This window comes from Gavialis gangeticus, unplaced genomic scaffold (assembly GCF_001723915.1).
Source record: "Gavialis gangeticus isolate Ggan-Ray unplaced genomic scaffold, GavGan_comp1, whole genome shotgun sequence".
NCBI classification, from domain to species: domain Eukaryota; kingdom Metazoa; phylum Chordata; order Crocodylia; family Gavialidae; genus Gavialis; species Gavialis gangeticus.
Window position 1 is genome coordinate 1,295,349 of NW_017729031.1, and position 9,468 is coordinate 1,304,816.

At 41.8% G+C, this 9,468-nt stretch overlaps 1 protein-coding gene across 6 annotated transcripts in view; it reads right to left on the bottom strand.

Moving 5' to 3' along the window:
- Window positions 1-9,468, bottom strand: part of PKP4 (plakophilin 4) — a 245,731-nt gene that overhangs the window by 213,937 nt on the left and 22,326 nt on the right. Inside the window, exon 2 of one of the 6 annotated variants that reach the window (XM_019522360.1) lies at window positions 4,441-4,617. The exons of 3 other annotated variants lie outside the window; for them this stretch is intronic. The gene's annotated coding sequence lies outside the window, so the exon portion shown is untranslated. Of the gene's footprint in view, window positions 1-4,308; window positions 4,618-9,468 lie in introns of those variants that run through there. 2 more of the 6 variants (XM_019522359.1, XM_019522361.1) reach the window with 2 other exon arrangements.

Sequence of the window (9,468 nt, forward strand, 5' to 3'; positions counted from 1 at the left end):
CAGGGTCAGGCCAGTGCGCTGTATCTGACCTGCAGATTAACCCTGTAATGGATCTGGCTGAAATGGCCCCATGCCACTCATCTAGCCCATGGGGTTGGAAGGTTGAGCACCACTGTTATAAATCAATATAGTCAGACACCTGAGTACAGTGGATATTCCATCCAAAAGGTAGACAAGACCTATGCACAAAGAGGTAGGAGACTGTTTATTATTATACTGACTCGTAGAAACTAGGACTTTATTCTACAAAACTATTTATAGATATTAAGAAGGACCTGAAAGTAAAAAGAAAAAAAAAATAACAACAAAAAGGGATATACCCATTTAATTTTTGTCATGATATATAAAAGCTTGACATACTGGCCTTTGAAAATTTATTTTCATCAACTTGCTTTATATTAAAATTAGAAGTCTCGTCTACACTGTTTTTCTAGAAAGATTATTAACAACTAAATAATTAACAGGATGCCATTGCAAATTCCAAAGAAATAACATTAATTGAAAGTGATTTTGACTGAGATTGAAATCTCTTCAGCAGCTAGCCAGCATGCAACGGTGATGTGTAGCTAGTATCTCACACTCCTCCTGCAGCAAGAGGAACAGAGGGGTGTCAGATGAAGACAAATGGCTGGGAAACAGAGGGCAGTATTGCAGAAGAATAAGTTGGAATAGGAGACAGAGAATCCAGCCTCAATGGGGGATCTGTAGCATGAAACAGGAGGCTCTTCACATTACAAAGCAATCAAGAAGGGATTCTTTGGCCATCTCTAGTCATTCTGTTAGTTTCATTTTAATTAACTATGAAAAAAACTGCTTCCATTTAACCACCCCCTGTGCCTACTAAATCATTTAGAACTGTGGTCTACAAAAGATCAAGTAGGCCAGCTTCCTATCCCCCTATCTCTTCCCATTTCATTTCTTATGTTATTTCAAATAAATGTTTTTTTTACACAAATCTCAGTCAAGTACTTGCATGCACTCCCTCCTGTCACTAAAATATACGTAAATACCTGCAAACACAAATTATTATATGTCATTTTGAGGGTACTTGCATTACTAGAACAATAAGACCTGAATCCGATTCTTCTTGTCCAAATCCAATAGAATACTATACAGAGCCAATTTCTAACTAACATGTAAAACAGCAGCCCTGATATATTCTGTAGCTTTTCTTCTTTTTGCTGACATTCTGTACTAAACTCTTTTATCCTTATTCTTTAACCCCCTCCTCTCCAAAAAGAAGGCCAGGATTTAGTCTTCCGTTGTGACCAAAAACTTAATTCACTTCTAAACAGTGAAGTTCTTTTCTAGCAGACCATTCTTATCAACATAAATGCAGTGTAAGCAATTGAAAAGAATAACATGCATACACAAGGCCTAATCCTACTCCTACTCAATCAACAGTAGTTTTGTCCAGGCTCAAAATGCAAAAAGGAAGTGGCTGGTATTCAGAACCTCTGCCCAGCAGCAGCAAAACACCTAGTGAGAACCAAACTCCAAACTGATAACTGCATTCAGGTCCCACCTTGGGAATACTCCCTCCTCCTTCCTGAGCTGGTCCTTTTGGAGGGCTGCTGCTGATCCTGCCTGCTTCAAGGAGTACTCTGGTGCTCCACTAAGACTTTCTCAATTAGCTCTTTCTTTTGCAGCTGCCTCTCCTTTTCTGAAAATAATCTAATAGCAAGCAGTTCTTTGCAAGTGGTTCTTGATTTGGCAATGTTCTGCAGAGAAATAGCTGGTCTATGCAAGAGTTGCAGTTACAAAGTATTGGTTCTCATTGGCCAATGGAACTGAAGGGATGAGGACACAAAATGATGGGACACAATGGAAGTGGGGGGTTCTGGGCTTATTTTCACTTAGCTCAAATGCAAGCATCCACATTGCAAAGGGTAGTTCAAATCACATCTGAGTTACTGCAGGCACACTGCTGCTGTACTTAATGACATGAAAGATAATGCCTTCTAAGGACATATTTTCTGGCTGTTTTTCCTATGCTACTCAGAACTGCTCCTTTCAGACTTACGTTGTGTGTGTGTGTGTACCAATTTTTTCCGTCCAATTTGAGCACATGGTTGGGAGTAGTATTTGCTCAACACTAAACACTGTACCTTATTTTGACTTCCGTATTTATGACTTCCATTCTATTGTGAAACTGGGGTTTGTACCTTGAAATGTTGACATCAATATCACCATCATTCTGGCAGCAGAGTCTGAGACCGGGTAGACACAGCACTATCTTTTGCTAAGGAAATTATGTAGGCTGCATGCAGACATATAATGCAGACTTTTCAGACCTGGGCCATCACCCTATGCCAGGCAGACGTTCTGGAGTGGGACATGCAGTAGCACTTAATTGTACTGTATGCCTAGCATGATTAATGCTAGAACTTCCAAAGGATGAAAGCAGCACAGGTCCAAGTAATCCCAGCTTTTCATTGCAGGACACACAGTTGAAAGATGACATTCCAGTAGCAGGCTACTTTTGCTGTCTGGCAGCTGGCTACCTCAGACTAGCACAGGTTTGTGTCTAATGAATTTGGTAGCAACAAATCAACTGTGGTACTGTAGGTTTGCTAGACAATTAGGGTGCTGACAGACATGGAAAAAAAACAACCAACCAACCAAAAAACAGTGCTTTATCAGAAGAGGAAGTGTGTTAGTTTAACGTGGCTCTGCAGCATCTGTATAGGTTGGGTGCTGAAGCACCCAACCTATACAGATGTTGGGTGAGCCGGGTCAAACTAACATGATGCCTCTTCTGGACATGCAGTGCACTGACCACAGAGGCATGCCATCTTAAAGTAAAACACTGGGTTTTTTGACATCAGTAAACCAAAACCATATTGCTTTGGCTTACCCAGGTATGAAAGAGACTGCAAATAACCCACAACAGAAGCAAGAATTGAATGGGCAACCCATAATGTTCTCGGGTAATGGATAGCACATAGACGCATCATCTGTTTCTTCCACCCCCTACAAAAACACATGATTACATTATAGTAAAGGCAATATTCTACTGTAGTGCATCAAGGCTTGCAGAACAAAGGGAGGTATCCAACCCTATGGAATACTGGCTTCATGCAGGGGTCTGAAATCATATGGAGACAGCACCATGTTTTGCTGAGGAAATTATGCAGCATGCAGAAGCAGAAACATCTAATGCAGGTTTTTCAGAGCTATGCAATCTCCTGTGCCATGTAGATGCTCTGGAGTAGGATATGAGTTAGTACTAAATTGCTTAAAATGATTAGCACTGGGGCAGAATGCTAACACAAAGACTCACCCTTTTTCAATCTGGACAAACTGGAAATGTATTCCATTCCAATAATATAAGTGAGGAAGTATGTGTGCCCACTGGCATTTTGGGAGATACAATCTATCCTCATTCACGTCCTGGCTTATGAAAAGCTACCCTAATTAGAAATATTTGGCAAAAGTTTCATTTACTTCCTGGAACAGTGAAGGAAGGTGGTGGAATCGTCACTTTTCCTACTGAAGGCCAAATGGTAATGTCTAAAAATAATCTGGAATGCAGTGTATGCACAATTGATTTTACTGTGCTCTACACAATATGCAAGAGGGAAAGGGGGAACATTTTTTGCCAGGATCGGGGAAGATGATGGTCCTGTTTTACTATATGCAGCCAGAACATTGGCAAACTTTGGCTTAGGCTTAGGACAGGGGTTGTCAACTGAGGGTACGCGGACCCCTATGGGACAGACGTGGGGATGGGGGGGCAGCAGTGGCCTCCACACGTGAGCCCCCCCCACCGCAGCTAGCTGCTGCCACAGAAGGGGTACATTTGTTAAAAAAGGTTGAATACCCCAGGTTAGGAGAACTAAGGAAGTAAAGGGCACCTTGTGTTCTCCCAAACTTTAGCTTGCAAAGGAAATGAGGGAAGGGGGGAAAAGAATTAGATGTTCATACAGGTACCTTGAGCCAGACAATCTGTTTGTGTATGTGTTGTGAAGCCAATACTGCATTAGAAAAAAAGAGTCAAGTGTTGTGAAATTTCTCACCCTCTCCTTTTGCTAAAATACTTTTGTAGTACCAGACAAAATAATTTATTCAAATAAACACTACCAGCTCTTAATTTCTCCAAGAGCAATCCATAACCTAAAAGGTTATATGCACATAAGCAAGCTAACTTGTTAATCCTCTGATGTTCCTATATAATTTGGGATACACCATTTGTTTGGTACAGATGACCATATGTATGCGGACACTCCACCAAAAGATTACTGGCAGCAGGATTTGGTAATATAATGACCATGACTGAGGCCAGGCCTGATGGGGCATTTCTAGTACCTGCTGGCCATCAAATATAACATGCAAAAAAGGTCCATCTGCTGCTGGCTCTTTTGCTCCTCCATCCCCTTGGCATGATCTCAAGTACTGGATACCATCTTCTGCTTTCTCCCAGCTTGTATGTGCACTCACGCTCCAGCATCTCTTTGAGGCTTGAAGAGGCAGTCAGACTTTCTGCCAAAGTCCCTGTGCATCTTTTATCAGCAGATCATCCCTTGCCTCTTTCTTCTGCTTCTGAGCATCTGGACCTGGCACTGAGAGTCAGCAGTCTTCTTCATGGTTGCCTCGTCTGCACTGCGGCAGATGGGCCTGTAAAGCAAACAGTATATAAAACTTTTCTGTCTGGGAGAGTATGCAGGAGAAGTTTCTCCCCGTTTACTTTCTGCATCGCAGCAAAGCTTAAGTCACATCTTTTATTTCAGTAGCATGCACTCTCCATCTCTGAAAATCTGCTCTGTAGGTGCTGTACTCTAGAATCTCTACCCCATATATAAAAACTAAAACAATGGTATGAAGAACTTCAGGCAGGAGGCAGGCACTGGACAACCAATCACTACCAGTGACAGGCTGCAGTTGTACTGGAAGACGTTAGCTTGCTTGAGATTCCTCAATAGAAGAGAAAGAAAAAGTATTCCACATCTCCGGTGGAGAACCTTTCATTCAAACTATGAATCAATCCTGGGGGAAAATCAATGATCAGAAGGGACCTGGAAGTTAAAATGAAGTCCATGGAAATATGGTCTGCATAGAACCTTGACAGATCCATTTGCAATATCTGCCACATAAATAAAATAATAAAAAGTTCTTCTGTAGCAGTCCCCAAAACTGTACAAAAAAAATTCAAGCCAATAGATTGCTAAACAAGATGCAGCAATATACAGCAACTGCAGATGTACCCTTCACCCTGCACCTGTACTTCCATGATTTTGAGAAGGCCTGGGATGCACTATTACTGCATTTACCACATTTCAGCTTATCATCACTACTCTAGATCAGCCATTGTGCCACATAATAGTCATATGGTATCAAAGGAAAAGCGATGACAATTAGTTCTGGTGACACGTGAAGCATGGAGAGGAAAAAACTAGAAAGCTAGAGTTCTTCTGTTCTTATTTTGCATTTTAGCACTCAGCATGTACTATAACTACTGAAGAAACTTACAAAAGATTAAATGCTGTACTTCATAAATTATACTCAGTTACTCAGGTACTACTCTACTGAATTTCACATCTTTCTGGCTTAAAATCTATACTGCAGTGATCCAAGTGTTAACTCCTTATAGTTAATTAAATAGAGAACAATACAAAAACAAACAAAAAACAACCCTCCCCCCAAAATACCTAAACAAAATCCCTGAATGCTCTTGTTCAGGGATATCGAATGCATAGTCTATGTGGCTTCTCATGGCCTGGATGATCCATTTCTGAGACTTAGATCTGTCCCATGGAACATGGCACCACATTTCCTGGAGTCACTGCATCAGTATGCCTGCCCTCCTGGCTGCCCTGTGTGCCTCCCTTCCCCACTCGATACTGCTTTTTCTCTCTCTCCTCTGCCATACTCTCCCTTACCTTTGCTCCATGCCAGCAGCAGGCTCTGCCCTCCCAGAAGCCTGGAGCATGGCTCTTGCAGTGGTGTCAGCTCTGTGCACAGGACTGGGCTGGGGCCATGCTCAGTGCCTCTAAACTGCAGTGTGGACAAAGCCTGCTGGCATGGAACAAAGCTAAGGGGGAAGGTAGAGAGGGGTAGAGACTTCGGGGGGAGGCAGACAGGAAGAAGGTGGGGGCAGGAACTCAAGGCTGTGGGGGGCACGCATAAGGGGGAGATAAGTGTGTGCGCGCATGCATGGCGGGGGAGGAAGAACAGGTGGCAGGGGGCAAGGGCTTTCTGCCTCCTCTACAACTTCCACACTGCCTGCCCCCTACTGCTCCCTCCACTGCCCTGACAGGCCCCCCCAACCATTACTGCCTTCTCCACAATCTGCCCATCAAACTGCCACCCTCATTACCTCTCCCTCACTGTCAGCAGTAGCGAGGGGGGATGAATTTAGGCTGATTCTCCAATAATTAGATTGTATACAAAGAGAATTATAATAAATTTATAAATTTTCCATATATAGAATTGAATTATTGGGAGGCTGCTTTAAATTCAGGGTTGTCTTGTATTTGGATAAATAAAAACAACAATGGGGGAAAGATGGGAAGTTAGTGGAAGCTGTATTAAGCCCCTAGGATTCTGGAGCAGTACCAATACAGCAACTCCAGCAACCATGGGTATTAATGCTTTCAATACTGCTTGTCCAGTTTGCAAGAAGCCCCATAGTTCAGATTTAGTCCATGCAGCCAAATAAGCTTGATGCCCCTACTCTAAAGTTATATTCAAATATTGCTGTTTCCACATGTACATATGGTAAACAGATTTATACATACTTAGATGTACGTACTTGCCACATCTCGAAGAACGGCTCCAACACATACGAAGTAAAATCAGGAACCATGCAACAAGAATACCATGTGACAGTGTAGAAACCTAACAGAGCTGCAATGACTGACAACTCTACTTACATATCTACTTACTTGCCACTAATCAGCAGAAGACTATTAAAGCCTTTAATAACTTTTGCATCTGAATTGTTTACTAGTCTAGCGATGTGGTTAGACCTACTCTGACAATTGAGTGACTGTAGCAGGAGGCTTATTGCTCCTGCTACTTTAGGAGCTGGCAGGTGGTAGAAGAAGCAGGCTGCAAGTGTGGCTGGGGGAAATCAGGAGCCATGTGACCCAGAAGGGGGCTGGGCTTAGCAAGGATATAAGCCCAGGCCCCAAGCTGAGCAGGCAGGAGAGCCTGGAGGCCACTGAGGGAACACTGTCTAAGGAGGATAGCTGCAGCTCCTGAATGCCAGCATGAAGAATACAGCCTGTGGCAATCTGGAGGTTTGTGGTCATGAGAAGATGATCAGGTTTGGGAAGCCCTGGGGAAGCCTCCTTTATCTAAAAGCTAGATACATTAAGGTATGGCAGGAGAATGAAGCGTGACTATACAAAAAGAATGGAGTGCATAATGGTTGAGGAAACTTCAGGAGCATAACAGCCACCTCTGCAGCTGAACCCTGTTACAGGGACACAAGAATGAGGAAAAGTGGTTGTCAGTATATTGACTTGAATGCACTCATTAAGTAGGGGAGGAGAATGTAAGGCCTGAAACTATGACAGCATCCTTAAGTGACCCATGTCAATCTATCATTATTGGACATTACAAGTTTATTGGGCCTAATTTTTCACATATACTGAAAAGTCTGTCAGGTAAAGCACTGGTTGAAGACTGAGGAAGATGGAAAATATTTCAACGAGTAGGAAGTTAAGTCACCCTGGTTTGCTGACTGTTGAGGGAATTCAAGTGCTGATGGACAGGGGTAGAAGTAGTAAAGGAAACAGGCTGCTGATTTAAATTTTAAAACTCATAATATCATTTTATATGTACCGTATTGTTCTGGTTATAGGGTGACCCAGGCCACAAGTCAACATTGCATTTTCAGGTTAAATTTTTGGAAAAAATAATTTTTCTCTGAGTATAACTCGATAACTACAAATAAAAGACCTTGAATTGCTACTGTACTTACAAAATCCTACAGGAGAATAAAGTGATGCAGAAAGACCTAAATGGTTAATGAGATAAAAGATACCAAAATAAAAACTACACTTAAAAAATTCTGACTTGGTATTTTTATTGCATGAACAAGTACACTGAAATTACAAAAGTCAGAACTGCAGGGGGTGCCTGATTATAGTTTATCCTGCATAAAAAAGTCAAGTGCAATTCTAATCATTCTTTCTGAGGGGAAAAAATATAGATTTACAATCAGAACAACACAATATATCCAGAGTGTCCGGAGCTTTGTCTGTGATCGGTCTCGTGTACATTTTACAAGGCTGAATTACAATCTGGTTCTATAGAGCTGAACTACCTTCTCTGGAACAAGATAGATGCTTGATGAAGAATCAGTTTCTAAATGTATCTCATGTTGACAAAAGAGAGATCAGAATTTGACCAGGGTTCTTAAGACATTACCTGGAAGTTCCCCTGATAGATACAGAAATGACAGTTTTGTTCAGGAGTAAGATCCTGTAAAAAAAAGATTCCTTAGGTTTGATCCACCAATTCTAGTATTTCACTGCAGTGAGCAGCCCCCATGAAGTTATGATACAGAGGTGCATTTTAGTTCACAAGGATTTCTTGTAAATTCCCTTTTCCAGTTATTCAGAAAGCACTGGCAATGATTTTGGAGGAAGACCCAAACAAACATCTGATGATATTTCCATACCGATAGTAATTTGAAACTCTGAGTGACTCTCTCTCCAATTATTGAGAAGCTAGGAAGAGTAAACATATTTGAGGATAAAAGCACTTCAGAAGAACACAGAACAGAACTTGCAAAATGCCGTTATTCCTCTCTTACTTAAGTGCATGCCTCCTAAAGGTATCTGAGAAGTGAAGTAGTTTCCATGGCTTCTTGCAAACCCAAGTAATTTTCATGCATCAGACTGATAAATCAAAGAATTGTAGAAAATATGGATGGAAGGGCCCTCAGGAGTCCATCAAGTCAAACCTCCAGTTCACTGCAGGACCATCTCTATTTAAACCAGCACAGTCAAGTGTTTGTCTTACCAGTACTTAAACTTCCAAGGATGAAAACTCTACAACCTCTCTAGAAAATTTTGTTCTGGTGATTAAGTACTCTCAGAGAAAGTTCTTCCTAACACCCATCATACATCTCTCTTGCTTAGCTGAAAGCCATTACTGCTTGTCCTATCCTATGCAGTTACAAAAAAACAGCTGAGTGATCATCCTCTTTATAACAACTCTTGCTATGACTTATTAACCTTCACCCACCTCCCAGTCTTCCCTTCTCCAGACTAAGTAACACCAGTTCTTCCAAACGTTCCTTGTAAGTCACTTCCCAGATCTTTTTTGCTGCTTTCCACTGGACTTTTTCATTTGTTTAGTTCTTCTTAAAAGCATGATGCTCAACACTGGCCACAGTACTTCAAGCGAGGTCTCACCCTTGCAGATCAGAATGGAAGAATCACTTTTCTTGACTTGCTAGTGACACTCCTATTAACATATGCCAGTCTGTTACTGTTCTTTGGGGGGGGGGGGGGG